The sequence below is a fragment of the Propithecus coquereli genome, unplaced genomic scaffold (assembly GCF_000956105.1).
Source record: "Propithecus coquereli isolate 6110/MARCELLA unplaced genomic scaffold, Pcoq_1.0 Scaffold439, whole genome shotgun sequence".
Taxonomy (NCBI): Eukaryota; Metazoa; Chordata; class Mammalia; order Primates; family Indriidae; genus Propithecus; species Propithecus coquereli.
In genome coordinates this window covers 913,895-939,925 of record NW_012150163.1, presented here as the reverse complement: position 1 = coordinate 939,925, position 26,031 = coordinate 913,895, and positions in this window count along the sequence as shown.

Below are 26,031 nucleotides of genomic sequence, written 5' to 3'. Positions count from 1 at the left end.
GTGGGAACAACGCTGGGAAGAGGACACCTGGGGACTGACTCGGGGACACTCCACCCCCAACACAGCTGGACTCCACGCGGAGGGGCCACGGGCTAGAGGCTGCAAGGTGCTCTGGATCCACCACCTCTGCCGGCGGGAAGGGACGTCGCCGCCCTCACCAGGGTGCAGTCTGAGCGTCAGCAGCTTCCCGGTGGGGTGGGCAGGCGGCTTGGCTCATATGCTCTCTCTCTCTGGAAAACAAGTTATCTGTTTCCAATCTGCAACGGTGGGGCAGGTACGGGATAGACTTTCCCATTCCAAAGGGTGAAGGAAGGAAGGAGGAAAGTGGTCGTGGATCCCAGGCAAACCCGAAGCCCCAAAGGGTTTTGCGTTCAGGCTTTGGTTCCAGGGCCTGAGAGTGGCTACCTGTGGCTCTGTCCCCTGCCCTGCAGGCCCACGCCTTCTGGGCCAGCCTCGGAGCCCCCGTCCCTCTTCTTGTCTGCAGCTGAGCAGCTCCAGAGCTGAGTAGCCGTAGAGGACACTTCCCTGCCTGTGCAAATCCCAGAAGTGGTGTCCCATTTTGCAGCAGAATGTTTAGCTGTCGAATAGCAGAGCAGAAGACGACCGGCTCCCACTGTCCTTTGTAGAGTCAGCTCACATCACGCGTACCCCGTCACGCCACACAGCAGCCCCGCCTGGCACGCCCGCTTCCTGGGGGTCCCATCAGGCATCGTGGGCGCCTCTCCTCGCCATGCGCATTGCAGGGCATGCTGCCCGGCAGCAAACGCTCACCCTGAACGCAGTGATGCTCAGCACGCTGGTCCCTCCTGGCTATGACTCTTAAGTGGTTCAAGTTCAACTTGCTTTCTGCCTCTTCAGCTAGGGTTCGAGACCCTGTGCAGCAAATCCAAGCCCTGTTCTCCCTGTTCTCTGTGGCACTGAGCACGCCCTGCTCCGAGAGCTCAGCTCATGCTGATCGCATGTGATGGTCACGAGCTTGTGGAAGTCTGACGTTTCACATGACCGGCGTCCTAGAGCTCAGCTCCTGACATGCAGAGATTCGCGGCGGGGCGCATTGTGAAGGACGCGATGGCAAACACAGGAACGGCCTCAGCCCTCTGTAGTGAAGAGATCACAGAGCCCCGGTGAGGAAGCGACAGACAGATTAGGATGCTGGTTCCTGTCGCCAAGTCCAGAGACAGGGAGGCCACGGAAGTAAGGTTTCCTCACGCAGACTCATGACGCTGTACAGTCAGGCTTCCCGACGGCTGGTCCCGGGGAAAGACACCGGCCGTGCGATTTGGGCTCTGCTGGAGAGGACACGTGCCCTGTGACTGAACCCCGCAGCCGTGCTCCTTTGCAATATGGGAAGGAGTGGAGGCGAAGAGGAGGCCAACGTTTGTCTCGGTGTGGTGAGCTGGTCGGGGTAAAGCTGAGTTTCTGAAGCCGGAGGACCGGGGCGCTGCTCTCTAACACGACAGCCCCTGGGAGCAGTCCAGGTCGGGGTGCAGCTCCCGGCCGCCGCCCGGGGGCCCAGTCCTCCCGGCTGCGCGCTGCCATCTCAGGGCGGAGTCCTCTCCGCGCACAGAGCTGGGCTTGGCCACATCGCAGCTCCGGCTGGCCGGAAGCAGGGAGAGTGGAAGGGGGTGCTGACTGCATGGGTGGCCGCCCCTCCGGTCCCTGGCAGAGGGGAAGGGTCTCTGGGTGGACAGTTCCCAGCCCTGCTCACACTCTGAGCCCTCCCTGGGTGCTGCCCTGGTCGCGTAGTAGGTGCTCGGTGAACACCGCACTGCTCGTGAGTCGAGCAAAGCACGTGCCGACCCCTGTCATGTGAAATAGGCCACCTCTCCAGACCGACACTGCCGGGGGACTCCGGGAGCTTCGTCACATGCTCTCCGCGGAGCAGCCACTTCCCGGCCCCAGCCTTGCCGGGCTGCACTTCCAAAGGGGCTTGTGCTGAGCTGGAAGCACTTTGGGGAGAACACAGGGGGCCGGGAATGATCTGGGGACACCAGTTGCTGAGTCGCTGGCATTCACCAGAAAACACTCAAGAGATACTTCCTTCAGCCAGAGCGGGGTCCCCGGGAGGAGGGGCCGTGTGTGGGAAACCCCACTGGCAATGAGACTGCGCTGTGACTTGGGGCGTGGTTTTGGCACAATGAACCCAAACAAAGTTATGGGTATATGGGGACGTCGCTGGGCTCCACTGCCCGGGCCTGACAGTTCTGATGGGCCCCCGGCCACCACCCTTAATGAGACTGACGGTGTGGGGACAGATGACGTCTGTCCCTGAGACAGGTTACGACAGTTCTCAGGAGGACCCGGGTCCATGCGTATCATCACGTGAGAGGCCCGCAGATGGCCCAGACACCTCAGGCTACAGCAGGAAGCTGTCTCCACCCGTCCCTCTTCTTCCAACACAGGTGTGACAATCTGTGTTTGTACTGACACAGCAAAGGGAAATCAAACAGTGACCTGGACACTTGGCCCTTGGGATATTTTCCTTGTAGTAATTACACATATACACAGCAAATACTGTATGCATCTCTATAGCTCCGTCTGCGCGCGCACACGCACACAGAAAGGGCTAGAGGAATATTCAGGTCAATCGAAGCTATTTTTCTTGGAGGTGTTTTGAAAGAACACTCCAGAAAAAAAATTACATGTATCAAACAAGTTTTTCAATTCCTTACAATGCTATTGCATTTCTCTTGTAATCATAAAAAAATTACAGTACAAAACAAAGTTTAAGCTGAATAGTCACATAATTGAGGTAAACATTTTCCAGCTTAAACCACCCAAGTTCTTCACTCAGGTGGCTCTTCACCCTGGGCAGGGCCCGTCTTGCTCCCACCAAGGAGCCTGCTTGTTCTGAGACCGTTGCTACCACCGGGCCTGTCAGGGGCCTGGCACTCGTGGCATCAGGGACCATCGTCAGGGTTAAGGCAGTGTCACCGCAAGGTCAAGCCACATCAGGGAACTCCTACGCCTCTAGACCCATAAAAATGCTAGAAAACAAAATAATTTGAAAAAGCAAACAGTGCAAAGCCTCCCGTGCAGGTATGGCTGCCTGATGAGGCCTTGGGGACATGGGACAGGCCACAGGGTGGGGCACAGTGTGATGGAGCCAGAGCGGGGGGCAGCGCGGGCAGTGGCGTGAGAGCACGCAGGACGGGCTCCTGTGTGTACCGGTGGGCAGAGGGCGGGATCGGCCCCGCTGGGCGAGTCTGTGGTCAGGGTGGATCGCTGCTGAGAACCACTGGGGGAGGCGGAGGAGCTTCTGGGCAGCCTGGGGTCACTCCAAGCCCCGCTCGCTCCTTCCGGCCTCACGCAGGCCGACGGCCAGATGGTTCTCTGTGGCTCAGCCTCTTGGCGGCTCCTCGCAGATCACGCCCAGATCCCGGGTGCTGCTCCTTGCCTCACAGCCCGTCAATTCCCCAGGCGACCTTTTACACGGTTCGTAACATTTTCTCTCTTCCAGACTTACCCTTGCCTACTTTCCCCACATGGCTCTGTGGCTACTGCAGCCGTCGTTTTACAGAAGCCTTAAGTCTTATCGGGGAATTAGGGGAAAGTCTGCGCGCACCGGGTCCCCGTCGCCACGGCCAAGGCTGCGGGATCGAGCTCTCCATCTCCCGCGCCAAGGAAAACAGACATTGCAGGTTGTGCTCGGATTAATCCCAGGATGCGTCTTTCCACTCAAGGACATTTCCTAGCACCTTGACCTTGCCAGGCATTTCAAATTATTTTGCCTAATTGTTTTCTGGCATTTTTATGGGTCTAGAAGCATGGGAGTTCCTAATGCGGCTTGACCTGGTCTGCGGGAGCCACTGGTGTGATGGCTGATGATGGTAATTTGAGGCCGGTGTTTTCTAAATTCTCCAGGTTTCCTTTTCTATACGTAAAATCCTGACCTTATGGAAGTTGGGGACTTTTCTGCCATTTCAGCCAACAATAAGCAATTAACTTTTTTAATGGTCCCAAAGCTTTGCATCTTTGTTTTTTCACTTTCTTTTTTTTTTTTTTTAGCTTAACAGTGGGAAGAAGTAGCATCTGAAAATACAGGGAACAGATTAGAATGTGGCTCAGGGGCAATCTGAAACAATGTGAGAAAAAGTAAAATCATCTCAGATGTGACATCAGGAGCTGGAACGGCCCTTGCCTGTGGACATAATTCTTGGTTTTGTTAGAGGCATCTCCAAGCCACACCCTCACCTCTGGGTGTCCAACAGCAGGTAGGAATAGCAGTGGGCTCCTTCTACTCTGCCCAAAGTAACCTTGTTTCCCTACGGACTCCCGAGGACTCGTCTCTGTCTCTCAGCCACTCGTGCGCTTCCTTGTGGCTGGCGTGGCCTTTTCCACTCCCATGGGTGGTGGGTTAAGTAGTAATATGAGGCATAAATGGGAGTTATCGTCCTGGCTCTTCCGGGAAACAGCAGACCCCGTGCACACAGAAGCTGTGGACATGTGATTCTTTGCACACGACACCCTGCACGACCGGTGCTGACGAACACTGGCGCACTGATGGGCCACCAGCTTCCAGGAGCCTCGGGCTCCGGCCCCTTTGTCCCAAACCCTCTCTGGAGAGCTTGGTTCTGCCAGGCCCTTGGCAGGCCTGTGCCACGCAGAACCAGTGTCGCAGCTCAGGCTGCCGCGAGGAAATACCGTAGACTGGGGGGCTTCAGTAACAGACATTTATTTCCCACGGCTCTGGGGCTGGGCGTCCGAGCCTGAGCCTGGTGGGGACGGAGTTTTCGGTAAGCAGTGGGGACCCAGCAAAGGCTTCAGAGTGACAGTAAATCAGATATTCAAGCCAAGACGTGCAGAATGTGGACCCCAGGGTGCCCCAATCCAGCCCCTCCTGCCTCAGATGGAGGGATGAGCCGGGAAGGTGCATGCGTCTCCCCAGGTCGCGCGGTCGGGTAAGTGCCCCGGGGCCCACACTCCTGTCATGCCCATGCAGGGGCCTTCAGCCTGTCGGGAACAGTGGCCACTGGCCACACATGCCTTTTTCAATTTACATTAATTGAAATTAAACAAAATTAAAAATTCAGTTCCTCAATAGTCCTGGCCACATTTCAAATGCTCAGTAGCCGCGTGTGGCCAGTGACTGCTATCCTGGACATTCTAGGTCTAGAACATTCCATGATCGCAAAAAGTTGCATTGCTCTCTGCTGTGGCTGCTTCTGCCTAGAGCCCCCTATTCCAGGGCTGCAGGGCACCGTCTGGACCTGGGATCTGTGTGAGCTCCTTCCCGGTGGCTGGTGCTGCATCTGGCATGGAGCTCTGGTTCCGAGAAGATTCCAGCATCTGCAAGGGCTGAAACGAGGGTCTAGGGCCATTTCATGACCTTTTCCAGTTTCCCCTCAGTCCCTGCGCTGCCTGTGCCCTTGGCAATGTCCCTCCCCGGTTCCCGCCCCGAGGCAGCTGGCCAGAAATTGCTGGAGCTTGCAGCCGCAGGAAGGCATGAGTCTGGGTTGTGAGGTGGCACCACTCTGGCCAGGAACGTCCTGCCCCTTGGCCTGGGGCCAGCTCAGGAATCAGGGCAAGGTGAGCAGGGAGCCTGCCAGCCGCTAGAGTCAGGCGTGTCTGGAATTGCTGGATTCGTGCAGTGGCAACCAGAATAGTCACAGATACCCTGGAGCTCACTCTTCCATGGAAATCTCTGGAATGCCTGGATCCACCTTCCTGAACGAGTTATGCCAACAATGGCGACGTTTCCAGCATTTTGAACATTGTTTTGGGGAAATGCGAGCGTCTCCTGTTCATTGAGCTTGGCAAGTCATTTATTTGTCTTATTCTTTTTGCTCAGCAGGTGGCATTTTTGTTCAGTGATTTTACGTGCAGCCCCCTGTGCTCATCGACTATGATATATTAATCATGCAAATGAGGATATTATTAATGAGGAAAGAATTAATTCCGCCACTGTGTCTGGGTCTGCCGTGACAGCTTCGTTGACGCCCTCTCGTCTCTGATAGTGCCAGCAACCTCTCGCAGGCTGCTGCCCGCGGATGCGCAACCAGAGCTCGCCGGAGACCTTCCTCCCCAGGGCTGGTGTCAAGAGCACACACTTCTTTGTGGGTGCACATTTTCAGGGCAGTGCCTTGCAAAACCCTGTCCTCCTTCCCACTGGGTGACCGGCTTGTAGGAGGAGGGGACGTGCCCGTGTCCCACGTGTTCCAGCGGAGCCTGTGAGTAGCGCGGGCTCCCACGTGCGCTGGCCTCACGCCTCCCCGGGCAGGGCTCCTTCTCCTCCCACCTCTGCCCTGCACACACGAGCGATGGCTGCACTGAGCTTTCCCCTCATGCCCCCAGAGCCCTGCAGATAACGCAAACGGGTGCCCAATGCCACCTTCCCTCACTGCCCTTTGGTTAACCCTGATTTCCTCCCAGTGGCCCCACGCTGGGCAGAGATCTGCTGGCTCCTATCTGCTTCCAATCCTGTGCTCCAGCCAAGTCCACAAGCAGATTGTTTTTTAGGACCTTGGATAGCCTCACCCCGCACAAAGCGGGAACGCCCCTTGGAAAGGCTGTGCCATTCTGGAAAGCTCGCTAATCACACCACTTTCTGTCACGAGACTTGGCTGACCCTGAGGAATAACTGGGCAGCCCAGCTCTCCCAGGAGCAGGTGCAGATGCCAGGTGCCCTGAGAGGGTGGGCCGGGGCTGGCATCTGGCCACTGGGACCTTCTTGGAACTCCAGCGTGTTCACCCTCGGCCAGATGTGGGTCCGAGCCCACCCCTGGGACTGCAGTTCGCCCCGCTGCAACCTGAGGCCACGGAAGGTGGGGCACAGACAGGCTGTGGCAATGGCTCGGCTCCTGCCATCTGGGGCCCCATCACCCTTCTTTGGCTTCTGCTGCTGCCCCTCTTTCCCCCAAGGGGCCAAAGCCTTGGCCGGTGGTGTGAGCTTCCCCGGCATGGACTCCAGGAGCGAGCTCTTCCCCTCCTGCCGGCGTCCCGCCGTCCCCCACACCTGCCGTCCTGTGCTGCTTCCTCTCAGCACAGAGTCCTGACCCCATGCTGGGCGAGGGAGAGGCACCGGGGCTTCAACAGCAGGAATCGCTGCCCCGCAGTCCGAGGCTGGGAGTCTGAGGTCCGGTTGAGCTGGGCGGGGCCGGCTCCTGAGGCTGCGCGGTCTCAGGGCTTTCGGAAGCTCCTGCTGGTCTGCCAGCCATATTTGGGGCTCCTTGGCTTGCAGGTGGCATTGTTCTGTGTCAAATTGAGGTCATATGGGTGGGCCCTGACCCAAATGACTAGTGTCCTCATAAAAAGAGATTAGGACACAGACACACACAGAGGGACAGCCCTGTGAGGACACAGGGAGAAGACGGCTGTTTATAAGCCAGGCTCGCCGACCTGCTGGCACCTTGACCGTCCAGCCTCCGCAACTGCGAGAGATGAATTTCTGCCTACACCCTCCCCACCCCATCTGCGGCACTTTGTAGCGGCAGCGTGGCCTGGTTCACACGGTCCCTGAAGCCCCAGCCTCACCCACGCCCAGCACACAGCAGCACCGACAAACGTCCGTCACAGGGCAGGGGTACTCCGAGTGCTTGAGCCCCCAGTGTGGACGGAGAGTCACGCCCTGCACCACGCTCCGTGGGAGACACGGGAGGGAGTTTGGGGAGCCCCGCCGGGCGGCCGTCTCCAGCCTCAGCTCTCCCACCTCTTCAGACCCTGGGCTCTGGGCAGACTCGCTATCTGTAGGTCTCTGATGGGATTTTGTCCCCTCAGAGAAGCTGTCCCTCCCATGTACCCCCAAACTTGGGTTAGGTAGCTCTCGGGGGTGCGTGTCCCCACCACGTGGCACTTCCGAGGCCTTGCTGTGTGTGTTTCTTCTCTCTCTGGTCTGTCCTCCCACTGCGCGAGGAGCGGCCCGAAGGCAGGACTCTTCCCTGGACCTTGGTGCGGGTGGGTCCATCACAAAGGGGGCCCTGGCAGGGTCAGACTCTACCGATCAGGGACCGGGGGCCCAGGCAGGTGCGGCAGCATGTGGGAGGGACCTGGGCGTCCACACCTGCTGCTGGGAAGGCGTGGGACCCTGGGCCAGTCGGTCACCCCTCTGAGCCTCGACACCTTCCTCTGGAAACCCAGCATTCCAGGGGAAATCGGGGGGCCCGTCGCGTCCTCGGCATGGGGATGGTAAGGCAGCACCCTCCATGATGAGTGAGCAGGCGGTAACATGTGCCACGTGGGGAGGGCATAAGGCCGAGATGGTGAGGTACCGTCTCCCCCTTCACGCTGTTAGCGCCTGCCATCAGGGACCTGCTGGCAGTGTCCTCTGTTCCTTGTACACACTAAGTGCTCAACAAATGCTTGTGGTTTTTTTTGTTTTTTTAAGACAGAGCCTCACTGTGTTGCCCGGGCTAGAGTGCCGTGGCGTCAGCCTAGCTCACAGCAACCTCACACTCCTGGGCTCAAGCGATCCTCCTGCCTCAGCCTCCCCACCACCATGCCCGGCTAATTTTTTCTATATAATTTTAGTTGTCCAGATAATTTCTTTCTATTTTTAGTAGAGACGGGGGTCTCGCTCTTGCTCAGGCTGGTCTCGAACTCCTGAGCTCAAACAATCCGCCCGCCTCGGCCTCCCAGAGTGCTAGGGTTACAGGCGTGAGCCACCGCGCCCGGCCAACAAATGCTTGTTAAACACACGAATGAATACATAAATAGCATCATTCACTTTGTCCTCCTCGTTAAAGTTTTTAAAAGAGCTCTATCCAAAGATCTTTTAAGTGAGATTCTTTTTGTCCAAGCCCCCACCTTTGGCTTATAAATGAGTGTGCTTTCTTAAGGCTCATTAGCAAGATTGGCTTTTAAGTTTTAGGAGCACACTAGGTCTCCGAAGCCTAGTAAATTTATTTCAAGTCACACGAAAAAGGCCCATCCTTCCGAGGAGACGCCTGGCCCCGAGGTCTGCAGGGCCGTGTGGCACCGCGAGAGCAGGAAACTGACGCTGGCCGTGCCGCTTCTTCCCCCACACGTGTGGGGAAGTCACGGCACTTCAGGTGCTGGGCACACGCAGGCTCACCCTCCAGTGGGCACATGAGCCCGTGGTGACAGAGGCCGGGCGGGGCGGCTGCTCAGCCCTGAGGATCGCGACGGGCCGGGATGCTTTCTGGAGTTGATGAGCTCACGCGAGAGGGAAATGGCTTTCTGGGCAGAGGGCAGGGCAGGACGGGGACTTGGAGATGGGAGAGAGGGAGGCGCATTCGGGGAGGGAGGGCAGCTGGTGCGGAGTGAGCGTGGGGTGGGGGGCGCAGGAGGGGCGGCCTGGGCCCTGCCGAGGATTTGGATTTGGTGCCGAGGCTGTTGGAAGAGAATCATATGGTAAGATGTAAATGTCAGACTGGGTGGCAACGAGATTGACGGAGACAGACACAGGCCGGAGCCAGCTGGGAGCTCCTGGGCGATCTGGGGGAGGCTGGGGGACGCCGTGCTGGGGCTGGGGCAAGGCGGCACCACCCAGGACCAGCTGGAGGGGGCGCGTCCAGGAGAACCGAGGCGGCGCTGCCCTCCGGGGAGGCTGGAAGTGCAGACCGGGAGCGAGGCTGGAGGGGAGAGATGAGTTCAGTTTTGTTTTTAAAAAATTTTGATAAAATATACGTAACATAAAATGTATCATCTTAACCGTTTTTAGGCTTACGGTTGAGTGTACACATGTTGTCACGCAATGGCTCTCCAGAACGTTTTCTGTCTGGAAACTAAACTCTGTTGCCATTAAACACAACTCCCGTTCCCTCCCCAGCCCCTGGCGCCCACCACCTCCTTCCTATCTCTGAGGCTCTGACGCTCTAGGTGCAACGTCTGTCCCCCGAGTCTGTCCCATTTCGCTCGGCGCACGGTCCCCAGGGTTCGTCCGCGCTGCAGCAGGCGCCGGAGCTCCTGCCTTTCCCAGGCTGAGTGACATCCCGTGGCGTGGGTGGGCCACGCCGTGTCTCCCCATCTCTCCATCATGCACATCCGGTTGCTTCTAGCTCTGGCCCTCGTGCATAATGCCGCTGTGGCCGTGAGTGTGACCGCATCTGTCGGGGTCCCTGCTTTCGATGCTTTAGGGAACATATCCAGCAGTGGAATTGCTGGACCACACGGCAAAGCCGTTTCTAGATTCTGAGGAACTGCCGTGCTGACGTTGCAGTTGAGCACTGTGGAGCTGGGACCGTGGTGTGAACGGGGGAGGGCCGTGGCACAGTTTAAAAACAGAACTGTCACCCTTGCAGGGAGACCCCTGTTGGCACTGCCCCAGGGCCTCTCAGCCTCCGCGTGTCTCCCGGGCCCTGGGCCATTCGCGTTGCCCCAGACACCAGCAAGGTCGTCCGGCGGGAGGCTCCCCGCACGTGGGCACGGCACACAGCCCTCACCTCAGGCCACTTGGTGCCCGTCCCTTCCCACTCGGGGCCTGGCTGTTACTGATACTGGACGTGCCTGGGTGCCTGCTTCGTGCTCCTGACAGGTGGGGACTGGCACCCAGGGAGTGGGCCCTCGACTGGCGGGGTAGGTGAGGGGGTCTTCTCCCCCCTCCTCGGGGACGGACCCCCTGAGGCACAGCAGTTCACGGGGCTCTGGGCCCCACCAGAGGGCACGGCCGGCTGTGTGTGGGACCAGCTCCGTCATGCTTACCTTCCCGCCCTCCCGGCCTTCCTCCCTTCCCCTCCCGCCGGCGCACTGGGTGGCACGGCCAGCCTTCGTGTCGGCTCTGCTTCCCGGGAGCTGGCAAGGCCCGGGGGACAGCAGGCCGGGACACAGGACAGAAGTGGAGAGACCAGCCCAGTAGGGAGGACTCCTGGCCAGCTGAGCGCCACCAAGAAGGCACATTAGAGACACTACAGCATCCCGGCTCTCGTCCGGGCGGGCAGACGTGAGGAGTCTGAGAAAGGAGACCGGAAATGGGGAAAGCGGACCTGGCGACGCTCGGCCGCCGCGCTCGGGACGCCTCTCTAGGCAGGTTCTCCTTTGCGTGAGATGAGCGTCTTGGGAACGTTCATCTGCTCTGTGCGAGTAACACGTTGAAGGGGAGAGGCCGAGGTTGAGAGGGACAGAGAACCAGTGGCCAAGGTCCTGGAGGAGGCAGAGGGGCCGACCCAGCAGGTGGGAGGATCAGCTGCGAACAGGAGAGTGAGGTCCTGTGCCCCTGGGGGGGTGGCCGGTGTGGGGGAGGGGTGTGCATGAAAGACAGAGAGAGAGAGAGACATAGAGACAGAGACACAGAGAGACACGGGCAGAGAGAGGAGTAGGGGGATGGACAGTTGGCTTTGGTACCGTTCCCTTTAGCTCCGGGAACTAGGAGGAAAACCTTTCGCTCTGACTGAGGCGGAGGGACAGAGTCTGGAGCACCCGAGGTGGGAGCGGGGGACGAGCTGTCTGATGGCTGCAGGGAGCGAGCTGGACTGGAGACGTGGGGGCAGCAACCCTGTCCACGTGACCGCAGTTTTCCCCAGGAACTCCCAGGGCTCCCAGTAAGGCGGGAGGGGCAGGCCCAGGATCAGCCGTGGTGAGGGCAGGCGCGCATGGCGGGGCCCAGGGCAGGCGCGCAGGGCCCTCGGCGGCTGGGGCTGTGGAACAGCCAGGAGGGGACACGAGGCCAAGAGCAGGCTGAGGGCTGGGTGGGGGCCGATGAGGTGACGTCAGAGCTGACACTGCACAGGTGGGGCAGTCTGAGGGATGACAAGTCCGGGTGTTCCCATGGAGTGACTCGCGTAGCAACACAAGGCCACAGCGATGCCATCGCGGGACGCGGGGCAGAGACGAGTGCCGGGAAGTCGGCGTGTTTGTCTCCCGCAGACAGCTGAAACGGCGGAGTCTCACGCGCCCCACAGTGCGGCACACCGCTTAGCGCGATAGTGGCATGATGCTGTGTGGCCACTTCTCTGTGCTCCTTTGCTCATCCTCGAGTGGGCTGATCGTGCCTGCTCTGCCCGCCTCACGGGGCTGTGGAGGGGAACGAGTCGGGCATGTTTGGAAAAGGCTTTGTGTTTGTGCAGCGCTTTCGTCTCAGGTTATTACACTTATACAGAAGGCGCTAGGTCGGGCACGGTGGCTCACACGTATAATTCTAGCACCATCTCTAAAAAAACCAAAAAAATCAGCCGGGTGTGGTGGCGCATACTTGTACTCCCAGCTACCGGGGAGGCTGAGGCAGAGGATTGGTTGAGCCCAGGAGCTGGAGGCTGCAGTGAGCTGTGATGACGTCACTGCACTCCAGCCTGGGTGACAGAGCAAGACTCTGTCTTAAAAAAAAAAGGATGCTAATGAATGATTGATGAATTGAGCTGTGGCAGATCAAAGGAAATTCTAAGAAACTGCAGCGGCAGGTCTCTCCCCTGACTGCCTGTGTTTCCCTGAGCTCCCAGCTCTACCCCGATCCACCCCAAAGTGGCTGAGAGGGGAGGGAAAGGCGAGGTACCTGTCAGAATCTAGTAAGAACAACTCCAACTAGCGGCAGCGTGAAAACGACGGGAGACTCTGTGTCTCACGGCCTGGAAGCTGGAAACCTCGGTCGCGGCTGCAGTGTGTCCCGCGTCAGGGACCTGGGTTCCTTCTTAGCCCACTGCCCCGTGGTATCTGGCTCTACTCCCAAGCTTGTGCCACAGCCCAGGAGAGCTGCGAGGTCCCTGCTGCAGCCAACAGGGGAAGGAAGGGCAGGAAACACGGTGCCCCTCCCTCTGGAGCACCTCCGGGCAGGGGCCCCGGCCGACTCTACTGTCCCCCCACGTGCTGGACTGGGACATAACCACAGTTCCCCACGTGAGAGGCTGGGAAGTTGGATCTTTATTCTAGGTGCCACAGACAGAGCTAACATGGTTCTGCCTTCCCAAGGAGGATGGGCAGAGTGGGAACGAGAGCCGTTGGCTCTGACTCAGAGAGAGGCTGGAAGAATGGCACCTTAGAGTGAGAAAAGATGGCTTGAATTTGCTGTTGCTTCTTATTCTTTTTGGAAACAGCGTAGTAACAGGAAGGAGAGCCACGGACTCTGACCCTTAAAAGAACCAGCCCGTCAGAGCCGACGTGGGCACGTCGTGGGAAAATGCTTCCCATGCACGGAAAGGACGCAGCCGTGATCTCTGATCTTTGGGTCTGAACCCACAGCCGACTATAAATGCTCTCTGATGTTTACGACGTGCATGAGTCAAACTCCCAAGCAGATCGGCCGAGGCTGTTCCTCCAGTGACACTGAGGCAGGCTTCCCCGCGAGCGGTGGCTGCGGCGTGGCCTTACCTCTCAGCTCACTGACGTCAGCCCCGGGTCGTGCTGTTGTCGCGGCTTAATCATTAATCGCACCACCTTGGTCAGAGACTCAGTGACCTCTGGTTGTGTCTGATAACTATAGCTGCCACGTGTGTTCTGCAGATGAGAAAAAGCCAAGTTCCAGGAAGGGGCTGAGCAGGGGCTTGGCCTTGGGCCTCCTGCCTGCGGTGCCGCGTTTTCTCCTTGCGGTTCCCAGGCTGGGAGATCCAGGTTCCAGCCCTGGCTCGGTGGATTCAGCCTGAATCACGCCCACGCCACAGCCGCCTCGGGGGCATTGTAAAACTTGAATGGGGTAACAGCTGCAAAAGCACCCTGGCGAGTCTAAGAGCTGCTCAGGTGAGAGCTCATTCTCCATGACCGTCATTTGGGTGTTCCCCAGCAAGGCTGTGTTTTCATACACTTATAATTTATCTTTAAGGACCTGATTTGTGAAAGGAAGTCATACAGACATTCTGGTGGGCGTGCAGTGGGGCCGCATCGGTTTAGGGTGCATTTCTCTGCTGAGTGAGAATCCGAGCACCACCTGGAGATGGAGGCCTAGCCTGGGTCACTGAACATGGCTGCAGGGGCAGTGGGGCTCAGAGAAGCCAGCCACACCGATGTCTGGAGGTGCCTCGACTTACCCACAGTCCAGCACCAGCCAGAGTCCACACAGGGGCCCGCGCAGAGCCGCTGTGTAGTGCGCTTGGTCCCGGGCTGTGTCTGCAGGCCGGAAACCTGCTCCGCTGGCCTGCCCAGGTGTGCTCTCGCCAACGTCTGTTTTCTCCGTCACGGAAAGAGCACATTATTAGTTGGCTATTTAGTCATTGAACCTAACAGGGACGTCGCGGAGACAGGTTTGGTGTAGAAGCCAATGGATTTGGATCTGTCTAAAGCAAAGTGGAAAGCCACTTGAAGAAAGTTTTTTATTTTTTATTTTCATTTGGTGACATGTCAGAGAAGTGTTTGGTTGGCAGGCTGAAACATTCTGGGAGGAAATAACTTGTGCTGAATAGCGGCAAAGTCCTTCTTACTGGAACATCGTAGACAAGTCCTTTGGGTTACACACCTGGAATTACTTTTTGTTTTTTATTTCAGCATATTACGGGGGTACAAATGTGTAGGTTACGTATATTGCCTTTGCCCTGCCTGAGTCAGAGCTTCAAGCGTGTCCATCCCCCAGACGGTGCGCACCGCACCTATCAGGTGTGAATATACCATCCCTCCTCCCCCTCCCACCTGCCCAACACCCTTTGAATGTTACTACTGTATGTGCACAATTAATACTAATTTGATGGTGAGTACATGTGGTGCTTGTTTTTCCACTCTTGAGATACTTCACTTAGTAAAATGGGCTCCAGCTCCATCCAGAATAATACAAGAGGCGCTAGATCACCACTGTTTCTTGTGGCTGAGTAGAACTCCATGGTATACAGATACCACATTTTATTAATCCGCTCACACTCATACACTGCCGGTGAAATTACTTTTAATAGGCAAACCTGTGTACACTGGACTTCACCAATTTCAGAATTTGTGATCATTCAGACACCACGTTGACTTTATCACATTTGATGATGCGAAATTTACCAAGCAAATATAATGAAGTCCTTTAAACCCAATTTTTAACTGTTGGAACCACAGTGTTAATTGAGAAGAGGCGTTGGAGCTCTGAGTGTGGCGTGATGCGTCGGGGTGGGGCCCAGGCTTGGATCCGGGACGGCCACTTGCAGGCTTCGGTCACTCGGTCGCTGAGAGCTGCTGACTCACCTGCCCAGTGGGAGGAGCCCTGACCTCAAAGGAGGAGACACTGAGCACCTCACCGCAGACAGGCGCCTCCGTGTGTGTGGGATCCCGCCTCTGTCACGTGCGGCACTGGGGCTCCCAGGTGTCCGCTCTCTGCGCCACTGAGGGTGCTGCTAGTCCCGCCTTCAGTAGCGGTGCGGGCGTTTTCGTCCTGGGCTGCTATGAAACCGGCAGGAGCAAACGGCTTCAGCAGCAACCAGCACTGCGACACACACAGTCCCCCAACCACGGAGACGCACAGGAGACAGCTCGACCAGGCAGCACGAGACGGGCGGCGCCAGCGCAGGAAAGGCTGCCGCTGGCTTCCTGTCCCCATGCTGTAGCGCGGTGCTCGCATGAGCAAGGGCTGTGCGAGTCTCCTCGTGCTGCTGTGACCAGTCATCACACACGCAATGACTAAAAACAACACGAGTTTATTATCTTGCTAATTCTGTGGTTCGTAAGTCCAGTGCAGGTCGCGCTTGACTAAAACCAGGCATCAGGACCCTGGTTCCTTCCGGAGGCCCCAGGGTGGCACCTGTCTTCTTGCCTCTCCCAGCATCGGGTGGCCACATCCCTCCACTTGGAGCCCTTCCGGCCTCCCGCAGCAGCAGCTCTCCGGCTGCCTCTGTGACTCGTCTTCCTCCCTCCCTCTTCCACTGCTAAGGACCCTGGGGTGGCATCTGGCCCACCCGGATGGATCGGATAATCTCTGCTCTCAAGGTCGGCTGATAGCCACCTTAATCCCTTTGCCGCCTCACCTCACACACTCCGTCAGCTTCTGGGGATCAGGACGTGGTGTCTTTGGGGGCCACTGTTCCGCTAGCCACAGGGAATGGCTGCTTGGGCTCCTACTGGTCACAACAGAAATACCACATGGCTTTGTCCAAGCAGCCAGGAGCAACAGTTTCTGTCCCCTCTTTGAGTCTCTGGTCAGGCACTTAATTCCTTGCTCCAGAGATACTCCCGGTGAATCGTCTCTTGTTAAATCTCGGAACTCCGTGCCAGGAGTGGATGCGGCTGGTTTATCTTTGTTCAGGCCCATCTGAGCCCGTGAGTCCTGTCTCAATGATAAGGACCAAGGCCAAGGCTGTCGTCCCCACGAAGGCTGACTCCAACGGCAGAAATGCTTGCAGAGCGAGCGGCGTCTGGCCTGCCCGTGCGGGGAGCCCGCTATCTCTTGGCACCGTCTCCTGGCGTGATCACTGGCCGCCAGTGTCTGACTCCAGAGGCACTTGTTAAAAAGGGAGACGTCTGCTCCCCACCGGTCCTTTATAATCCAGGTCACTGGTTGCCACGGCCAGGGAAGCTGTGATTTTCCCCTTGAGATTCTCGTGAGTGGTGAGGCTTGAGGGCCACCAGTGTACAGACACAGGCGGGTTGGCAAGACGACTGTCGTGGCTGAGCGTGGCGCACAGGGAACCTGGGCGTCTCTTGTCGGTCCGTCTCCTTCACGGAGTGCACCGGAGAGTCTGACCCACCCCTGCTGCTCCTGGCACCTCACGAATTCCTGGAGCTCAGATTGAGATTGGTATAGAACCAATTCAAGAAACAATAGCATTTGGTAACCCGTGGTGTGTTGCAAATAACAGACTCTTAATGGGGTTTTTAAAATGGGGGCCTGGCATGGAACCGGCGCTTCTTAGAGCTGTAAAGGGACTGAGCACAGCCAAGGAGTCCCTCCTTTTGCAGTGTCCTTGCGAAACCCAGGTTTTCCTTCTTTTGTTTGTAGATACAATTTTTTCTGAACTTTTCACTTAAGATTCGTGCACATTTCCCTGGTCAATGAAAAGCCTCCTCGACGTAGTTGATAATGACCGCGTAGCCTGCCAGGCCGGGAGCGCGCGGTCCTGTACCCAAACACCCCTTCCGTTGAGCCTCTGGGAAAGCTACACATTCCTCTTGACGCAGGCTTCTTGGTAACCACACACGGAAGTGCTGGTCTGCAGTTGATTTTGCAGAGTTATCTAACACGTCATATATGCCGTTTCGTCATGTTTAGTATCAGACTGAAACTCGTCCGCAAATTTCTATGAGACAGTGCTCTAGACTGACAAAGTTTAGGAGGTGTTGCATGTAGCGCTGCCAAGATACCAAGAATTTGACTGTTTTTATGAAGATCAATGACATCGACTCCCACAAAGGATCCGTCTACGAGTGAATGATCGGACGTCGGCTGGTGGCTGGCTGGAGTCCTCAGGCAGCCTGCTCTGTGACAATACTCCCCAGGCGACAGTTGCACAGTTCTCTCGAGGGAGCGGGTGTGTTGGGAGGGCCTACCGAGAGCTGTACCCCCTGGGGAGACGTCGTGGAATCGGACCTGCATGGCAGATGGTTTGAGGCAGGGGCGGGCAAACCTCTGTAAAGGGCCAGATAGTGACTATTTCAGGCTTTGCAGCAACGCAACTCCGCCGTTGTAGTGCGAGAGCAGCCATGGATGATACACAAACACACGGGCATGACTGTGCTCCGATAAAACTTCATCGACAATAGCAGGTGCGGGAGGATTAGGTCACCAACATTTGCATTCACTCTTTGGGCCTGTCATCTAGGCACAATGAAGGTCCTAGCGGTGTTCGTGTAGTCGGGAGTCTAGCCTTGTACGTGTAGAACAAGCCCTTGCGATCGGAAAGAAGAACACAACCTCAGCAGGCTCGGGGATCTGTGTAGCATCTTCCTCCCACCGTGATAACACGGGCTTCTCGGTCGATGCAGGCGAATTCCGTCTTGCAGATGGGGGTTTTATGAATATAACGCACCCGAGAGCTCCAGGAGGGATCGGGGGACTTCTCGGGGGAGGCAGTGCTTGAAGGCTCACTGGCCAGGTCAGAACCCACAACCTCTTCTTGTCACTCCCCTGTCGAGCAACCAGTGCCTACCTTCCCGTCTCTGCAAATCCTTCTCCCCCACGGGGTCAGTGCCTGAGCCTGGGGAGTGGGCTGTGCACATATGCTCTCACTGCGCTTCTTGCTGGGCGCTTCTTGCTCTGTGTGTCTGCAACCGTGGCCCTGCACCCCCATTTCCATCCTCCGTCTGCCCTCGTCACGCCACGTGCCCCCACGCCCAGTTCTGCTCAGGGCCTCGCACCTTGTGCATTTCTGAAGGATTCACTGCAGGGTTCTGAACGGTGAGCGACCCTACCCAATTTCAATCACCACTGGGTTCCACCGAGTTCAGTTTGCAGCCCGCAACCCACACGGCTCACAGCTGAGCTCATCTGTGACAACACCCCTCCCTTTCTGTACTCGGCAGTTACTTAGGTCAGGCCCTTTGCGAGTTCAGTATTGATTCACTTTGATCAATGGCCGAGTTCTAACACTGACCACAGTAACTGCTGAGCTCTGTTCAGCCCTGTGCTTTGGATAGTACACAGCAAAGTCTTCACAGTGACCTGTTTGTGACGGTCCAGCCATCAGCATATTTGGTCACAACCCATGGGCCGTGAGGGTGACAGTGCCCTGTTGCCAACTCAGCCTCCCTCCCGGGGCCACCTCTGCTTCTCAGGCCCTGGTGGGGCCACCCCAACACGTTGCCCTCCCATGCAGTAATCTGGGTCTGCTGGGACACAGACACCACGGCAGGATGAAGGATGCAAGGATTTTATTAGAGAAAACAACCATGAGAGAAAGTTGGCGGGCGCTGGGGAAGGCTGGGAACATCAGGCTGCAGCGTGAGTCTGACCCAGCGGAGGAGGGAGAGTCTGGAGTGGGGACATTGGCTCAGACGTGCTAGAACTGGCTCACACCTGCTCACACCGGCTCGCACCAGCTCACTGAAGCCGTCAGACATCCAGGAGTGTGTGAGCTGGCCATTAAACCACTGGCAACTTGAAATTGGCTGGGATCCCCACCATAGAGATTGGCTAACATGATACTTCGCGGCTCTCTATTTTTCAGAGCTGGTTGTTGTTCCATCTCTGGCTGCTGGGAGGCCTTAAGCCAAAGCTGGCCCTCAACAGGGCCCCGAGTCTCCCAGAAGGGGCCTGCCTCCGTGTCCCCACTGCGCTCCGTGGCTGGCAGAGCAACGTGGGAAGCGTGGTGTGGCCCGATGTGGCCGTGGATGCCTCCAGGGTGCAGGCTCCAGTGTCGGCCACATGCAGATTCAGTTTGTGGCCACCACACCACACTCACCCTTCAAAACAGACCCCAGCTCCGCGCCTCAGTTCCTGGGGGCGGCCCTGCCACCTCCTGGTCTTGTCCTGAGCTCCGTCCCTGCGCAGGCCGTCCTGGCTGGGCCTGTCCGCACAGCGATGCCCCTGGCCTGCTCCACGCCCTGTGCCAGCCCTCCGCCCACCAGGTCAGTGTCCTCCATTCTAGCCCAGGTGCCTTCAGTTGGAAGGAGCCGAAGCCCAGCCCAGTGGCTCACGGAGAGCGCCTGTTATGGAGGAGGGGCTCTCGGGGTGCCCGGGGCAGGAGGTGCGGCCAGGCCCGGGTGCCGGGCAGGATGGTGGCCTGGGAGGCCCGTCACAATCCCCAGGTCTCTCTCTGTCTCTTCATCTCTCTCTCTCAGTCTGTCTCTCTCTCTCCTGGTCTCTCTCTGATCTCTCTGTCTCTGTCTCTGCCTGATGGGGTCCTCAGGGCATGAACCTGCCCTGTCCCCAACAACCTTTCAGGTAGTGCCTGGCCTGCGGCAGGCGTCGCCTGGGTCCGATGAGCGGGTCTGCCCGCCGGGCTCCCTGCACCTCCTTGGCAGTTGGCTGCCGTGGCCATTCTGTCACCTCCAGGGCAGTCGGGGCCCCCGACCAGGAAGCCTGTCAGTGAGAGAGCTCCCGCTTCTGAAACGCCTGTGCCTCCTTCCCGCCTTGCAGCAGACATGCCCCCGCTGTCCCTGCTGCTGGACGGCAGGCGTGACACCCGCGGGGCGCATGACGCGGACCGTGCGGGTCTCGAGTGTCTGCTGGGTTTGGATTTCACTTTGTCTATTGGTAGCTGCGTATACGGTGAAACAGGCTCCTGGAGGTGTGGTGTGCGTGTGATTTCTGTATTTCTAATAATTTATTCCTTCTGGGAGGGCAGAAATGAAGGACTGTTGGGTCCCAAGAAGAAGGAAATCTTTTGGCGGGAGATCCAAGCACCCAGGTGGAACGGAGCAGAAACTTCAACTAGAAATACCTGCTGGTCCGCTCGAGCAGGGCGTGCGTCCGCGAGCTGGGTGCAGGCCTGGCAGCCGCGGCAGGTCCTGCCCCACCTGGGAGGCGAGCTCTGACCTCCGGACCCCCTTCTCTCCTCCTCGGAGTTTCCCGGCAGGGGGAACAGCAGTAAACCCTGAATCCTTTACTCCCCACCCCGGGGTTCAATGGGAAGGTCAAGTTAACCTGGTTTGTTTGTTTTGTAGCCTGTAAATATTGACTGGTCCGTCTGTTTCGGAAATTCTTTTTCAAAACGCAAAATGCCCTTTTATTTTTGTATAAAAAAAGAGACCACGACAAAATATAGGGTGGGCCTCCGGGGCCTGCGGGTGCCTTTAGCTCACTGCTGCAGGACAGCAGAAGGGTCGCCTCACTCTCTGAGCTGAGGCAGAAGAGGGAGGCTCTTTATTAAACACTGAGGAGTTCGCTTTTTCAGTAGGTGGCACAGACAGGAAACGTGCCCCGGAGAACACATAGAGGGTGCTCCCCACTGCCCGTCCTCCCCAGCCCCTGTTCCTGTCTCCCCAGCAGCTTGCGACACTGTTGGGGTGATGTTTATTCATGGCCACGCTCTTCCTCCCGGGCTTATTTCTGCAAACCCTGCCAGGCTTGTTAAAGAACACGGAAAAGGCTGAGGCCCTGAGCTTTGATCCGACTGCTTAATTGCCTTTACTAATCACACCAAGATCAAGAGGATAAAAATAGCCCCCAGGGCCGTGCGGGTGAGCAGTCACCTTGACACGGTTTCGGAGGCAGCGAGGATGGAGCTCTAATGGACTCCTCGTGGCAACCCGAAATCATCGCTTTAATTAAATAAACTAACCTTAACCACCAGAGCTGTGCAAACATCTCGACACTAGGTTTTAGATTATTTATATAGAGAGAAGTAGAAAGAAAATAGGAAGGCACTTCCTGAGAAAGAGTACAGACTGCTTTCCTAAGGGCACTGTCCCCAAGCAAAATGAGAAGCGTTTCCTTGTCCACCATTAAACGCCAGGCTGTCGTTGGCACGGCAGTCACTGCTGTGGACGGGGCACGGTCGAAAGAAACGCCCGGATGAGGTCCGGTTCGGAAGGAGCCATGTAAGTGTTCGACCCGGGCATATTGAGATGAGAATTCTGCTCACTGAGTTGTGAGACCCCGGCACGACCCTCACCCCCTTTCATAGCCATAGACACCCGAGCCTGCGAGGCTCATCACAGGACAGGGCAGAAATGAAGGACTGATGGCCCAGGAGCAAAACGAGCTGTGCTGGGGACAGGGTGGGCCCGGAGCAACTGCTCAGGAAGCGCCAGGGTCTCCCCTTCCTGCCCAGCATCCCCTGCAGTGCCGCCGGGGTGGAGGTGCCCTGGGCACCTCTGTGAAGGTCGCGGCCCTGCTCTACAGTCTGGGGCTGGGACCCTGCAGAGACCCCAAGCTCCCCTGGTGACGCTGAGGAACCGTGCAGGGCCACAAGTCACAGGCCCCGGACTGGGGGAGCCCACTGGTAACCCCAGGCCCGGAAGCTCAGTGCCTCGGTCTCCTCCCCTGCCAGGCGCCTCCCTGGCCCAGTGGGACAGACGCATCTGCAGTTTGCCAAAGCGCGCAGCATTACAAGAGGCATGGGGCTGGGAGGACAGGCATCAGCCAGGTCCGCAGTTCTCTCCTCGGGCCCCTCCATGTCTCTGATGCCGGTGCTTCCTCCTCACCCGGGACCCGCAGCGGGTGCTGGGGCTGTCCTTGGCCTGAGCGTGTGTCTGGTGGCCCAAGCCCCGAGGGAGGCGGTGTCCCCATTCCAGGTGGGGCTGGGGCAGAAGGAAGGGCCGGACACCCCAGAAAGAGCGCTGCCGGTGCACGCGCCGGTTGTCATCCCAGGGGCAGCCAGAAAAATGCCACGTCCCTAGAAAGCCAGTTAGCCCGGAGTGCAAGCGTGGCCACCCCGGGATTCTGCCCTTGCTCCACACTAGTGTTTGTTGACTTCAGGCTCGTCAGTGTCCTTGTCACTAGTGTGCTCTTTAAATAGGTTCGTGTTCTTAGAAACAAGGTGTTGTCACCTGCGTCTGCAGTGTCCTGGGGAAGGGCAGCGGATGCGGGCAGGTCTGGACAAGCCAGGCGACACCCCGGTGGGCGCAGCTTCTCGCTGAGGGCCCCAGGACGCAGAGAGAGCTGGGGGTGGCATTTGAGGGCACAGCCGGAGGGACCCCCGGCCCCACCCCGTCCTGAGCAGGGTGGGTTTCCTGGTTTAGGTCGTGACGGGCTGTTCGAGTTCAGGGCACTTTGTTCTCGTTGCGGTGCCCTCTTAGAGCACGGCCGAACTGTGTGTCTGTGTCCTGTTTCTCTCCCGTTTTTCCAGCGTGTGTTTTCTGGGTTTCCTGACGTCGCTGTCCTGCAGACAGCAATGCCACCGCCTAAAGACCCAACCTGACCTGATTAAGATGCAGGATTTTTTTTTTACCGTACCTGAATTATTAATCAATGAGTGTTTTTAAATTTAATGTTTACATAAAATGTTGGGAGAAATGGGTGCCCCCAGCTCTGCATGCTGCCGAGGTGGCTCTGTGGTACTTCCAAGCGGGGGGTCGTCTCCTCCCCTGGATTCTTCTGCCTGTTCCCTTCCTCCCGGATTCGAGCAGCTCTGGGCACTTGGCGAGTGGGCCACGGCAGCGCCATCTCTCCCTCTCTCCGTTGTCCTCATTCTTTGCTTAGCTGGGGCTCCCCACGATGTCGTGGCTTCTCATAGAGGTGACGAGTCGGGGGGAGGGCTCAGGGAGGGGGCCCAGGGGCCCGGCAGGGACTTCCCACAGGAGCCCTGGGCCGGGAGGCGCAGGTGTGTGCTCCGGGGCCAGCGGGAGCCAGGAAGTGACGAAAGCCGGGCCTCGCCCGCAGGGCTCGCGGGTTTGGGATTCATCCGTGGGCGTGAGCGCTGTGGGAGGCGTCCACTGGCGTCACCTGAGGAGTCCCGGCGCTCCAGCTCCCGCCTCTACGCCTCTAGGCCGTTGAGCTTAACCTCCAGGCCCAGGCTTCTGGAAACTCTCTCTGCCCCGCCCCAAAACACCAGTAGCCAGGCCGCACCCCAGCTCCCCGCACCCTGAGCCTCCCCCGCCTCCCCACACCGTGCACCTGCCCCTCCCTGCCGTCGGCCCCACCCTGACCCGGCCAGCTCCCGAGCCCCGAATCTGCCACGAAGCCCCAGTGCCCGGCACCCGCGAGGCCCCGGGGTGTGAACGGAGGAGACGCCTGGATTAGGAAGGCGGCTCTGGGCAGGGCAGGGCGCCCGGGAGAGGCCCGTGCAGGAGCCGGGAGCCCTGTTAAGAGGCTCGTGTGAGAGCCGGGCTGCAGGACACTCGCCTCCCCTTGAAGCAAGGCGGAAACAGCCCAGGTGACATCTCTCCGCACCTGTGGACACTAAGGGGAAGATGACTGTTTGAGAGAACGTTCATGCGGAAGTGCTAAGCGCAGCTGCCAGGAAGGGTGGGGGCATCTTGTGGCTACTTGATTTGGTTTGATTGTATTAATAGAAGCCGTAAGATTGTTCCGATGAAGCCATTTTTTTTTATAGAAATATTTTCATCCCTGACATATTCTTTCTCTCCCAGATGTTTGGAGACAAAACAAAAACATATGATTTCTAACAACCACTACTTTAAAAATCTTTTCTACTTTGAAACAGCAGCCGCAGCTGCAGCAGAATTTCCTCCGCGTGACCTTTGCTTGTCTCCAGCAGGGAGGTGGCAGGTGACTTCCTTGTGAGGCGGAGCGAAGGCAAACCCAGCAAGCGGGTCCCCTTCCTCTCCCGCTCTCCTCAGTTCTCCCCCAGGTCCGTCTCCTTCCCCAGGGGAGCCGGCGGTAGCCCCCGGCACAGGAGCTGAGCCGCCCACCTTCCTGGCCCACTTTCCTTGGGCTCCACGGTGCTCAAACCTGAACCTGATGTCGTCGGCACGACGCTTGCGAAGCCGTTTTGTTAACTGACGATGCTGAGTGCGACAAACCCTCAAGACATTTGTACCCAACAATACTTTTCTCCGTGGGTCAGCTCTCAGGAACCTGGACAACCAGCGCGTCCCGTCACTGTCTTGTGATGAGGACGTCACCTGAAACAGTTGGGCACGGGCCCACCTCCCTGGCCCCACGCTCCCGCTGACCCCAGCCTCCCGGGCAGTTCTCCCAGCCTGCTGATCCCTGTTGTCCTCCTCCGCCGCTGCCTGGTCTCCACGCCGGCCATAAACTGCAGTGACTTTGTCCCATTTTCCTTTGTGTTCTCAGCACCGATCCCCGTCAGCCCTGGAGGTGACCGTGGGAGGGTGAGAATTGCGTGGTCCCGTGACGGGGTGTCGTCCTCCCCTGCGGGGTCGTCCAGGGCCCGTGTGCTCCCCTAATGGGATCCTATGAACAGATCAGAGATTGTCCCGGGACCCTCAGAGCTGCAACACCGGGCAGAAGGGAGGACGGTCGCCCCGAATTTTCTATCTTCTGCCTCCTGCCCCCCCGACTTTCCCTGCTGCTGCTCTTCTCTGGGCCTGCAAGCCCAGGGTCATCTTCGTAAACGCAGAGCAAGCCCAGGCAGGCGTCGCCACCTCCTCCCACCACCAACACCTGCTCAGTCCTGCTCCTCCAGGACTCCCAGAACCTTCCTACCTGGTGTGCCCAGAAAGTCCTTTGGGCGTTTTCCCTGCTGCTTCTTTTAGATCGGAGATTATCTTTTAAATCAGAGATAGGGTCTCCTGCTGCCCCCCACAGCTATCTTGCTGAGACCCCGGAGTTCCTGACCTCCTTGGCCTTTGCAGGTACCAGGTGGGCTCAGGTAGACAGTCACTGCCCTGCCTTGGGCCCCCAACGCCTGGAGCCAGGCCCCTGCAACTGAGCTTTCTGTCTTAAGGCAAAAACCAGTATTAAAAACTCTGCCCTACCCGAAGGATGGACATATTTGAAACTCGAACTTAGGCGGGGGGCAAGGGCAACATACGTAACCTAAACATCTGTACCCCCATAATATGCTGAAATAAAAAAAAAAAAAAAAACCTCTGTCCTAATCTCCTGTATCTTAAGGATTTACCCGAAACACTGTCTGGGGTGATGATTGCTTTAAAAATCACACTGAAGGCAACGTAGGCCAAATCAAAGGGTCTAACCTGGGGCAGCAAGTCTGTGGGCACCAGGTAAACAAAGGTTCTGGGAGTGGAGAGAGGATTAAAGCGCCGGACCTGCGTCCCAGCCGCTCAATCTGTGCAGGTGCCACCGGCCCGGCTGCCCAGCCAGCCAGCCCAGAGCACGAGCCAGCCATTGGCACGACGGCAACGAGAGGGGAAGATGCCGGAAGAAGAAATTGACTCCTTGGCAAGGAGACCTTCAGCTCCGACAGATTTCCCAAGGAGGAGAAGGATGACGTGCTCAGCCTATGCGAAAATCATCTGATGAAGCCGGGCTTTTCAATAAGGTGAGATTCCCGCAGCATCTCTCCCATCGAGCGCCGTTAACCTGAGTCCTGGCGCCCACTTTGGGGAGAGCCGACGAAAGGAGGAAGGAGATGGTGACCTTAAGGAAGGGCCACCTCTGGGAGAGTCTGCGTAGCCACTAGGGTCCCTGGAGCCTGGCGCCTGCCTCCTGCTTACTGGGGGAGTAAGGTGATCCAGGGCAGGGTGGGTCGGGAGAACACCGCGGGCTGACGGTGGCTCCCAGCCGTGCCGGCGACCCTGGCTTTCAGGCCTGGAACCCGCAGGGAAAGAAGAGCACAGCACAGCAGGACAGGTGGGTGCTGGGCGGCAAGGAGCACAGGGCGCCCTGCCTTTTACCGCCTTCCCCGGCAGGTGGGGGCCGTCTGCACAGACTCAGACCCAGGACACTGCCGCACTCCCACGGAGGGACCACGAGGCAGAGAGCTGACCCCAGGTACCGCATGTTCTGCCCGCCCTGGGTGAGGGGCCGTCCTGGGGGGAAGA